A 1,227-nucleotide genomic window follows, 5' to 3' on the forward strand; every position below is an offset into this window, starting at 1 on the left:
TACGACCATATTTGTTGATGCTCGGCCCGATCATCAAAACACCGACCCCTGAGAAACGATTAACCATGACCTGTATCGAGAAGAAGAAACGGAAGTGTCTGTTGCCCAAGGACGACGAGGGTGACGCGCTTATGGAGAAGATTCTCTGCAACACCGAGGATTTGTTGCTAGAATTGTTTTTCCCCGATTTCAAAGCGAAAACTGATCAGGTTCGTATATATATCGTACATATATACGATATTAAAAAGATATTTAAAAGAGAAATATATATATTTATTCGCGCTTATTATTATTATTATCATTCTTTCGTTGATCGTTTCCCGCGATACGATGCACAGTTGGAAACGAAAATAATGGAGACGAGAAGCAAGCAGATGTTGGCCAGATTAATGGAGGGAGAAACGTCGACGATCAGGAAGTCGCCAACCGGTGGCGGGAAGAAGAAACTGTTAAAGGATATCCCTGGTTTGAAAGTGAGCTTCGAATTCGTTCGATCGAGTTCGTTCCATCCAGCCATTATTACGAATAATAATTCCTTTCTCCCTCTCCCCCTCTCTCTCTGATCTCAAGCTTACCGAGGATGGGATCCGAATAATATCCGGCAGCATGTGCTACGACAACCGAGCCGTGGTCGAAGCCTGCCACTACAAATCTTGCTTCTTCTCCGCTCTGTTGTGCATCCTGACGAAGATCAAATTGGACCCGGACAGCTTCTCCGGCAAGACTCTCGATCAGCTGATATTCCTCGGGGACAAGATCTATCAGAAAACCGGGAAGCTTCGATTCAAGCCGTATCGATGGTTCCACCACATAGAGATCCTGGACACGATTTACAACGTGATCACGAAACAGATCATTTACGCGGATCCCGAGAATTGCGAGGACGACGACCTGGAGTTCGTGACGGACAACTTCTTCGAGAAGAACAAAACGGGGATCATCGTGTTCGCCAATTGCTCGTACGCCGTTTGGACGGCGAACGAACGATACTACTTGTTCGATCCTTATCCGTGCGACGACAACGGGGTCGCTTCCGAGGAGGGTTACTCCTGCCTGATGGAATTCTGCGACCTGGCCTCGATGATGGAGAGGATCGAGAAGAACGTAGGCGAGAACACGAAGAAACCGTATCGAGTGTACACGATATGCATAGCCCACATGGAGAGCAGGAAGCGGAAGAAGAAGCGAAAGAAGAGGACGGGCCGCGTGGTGGAGAGAAGCGCGGTG

Source organism: Apis dorsata, unplaced genomic scaffold (assembly GCF_000469605.1).
Source record: "Apis dorsata unplaced genomic scaffold, Apis dorsata 1.3 scaffold_149, whole genome shotgun sequence".
In the NCBI taxonomy this organism is placed as follows: domain Eukaryota; kingdom Metazoa; phylum Arthropoda; class Insecta; order Hymenoptera; family Apidae; genus Apis; species Apis dorsata.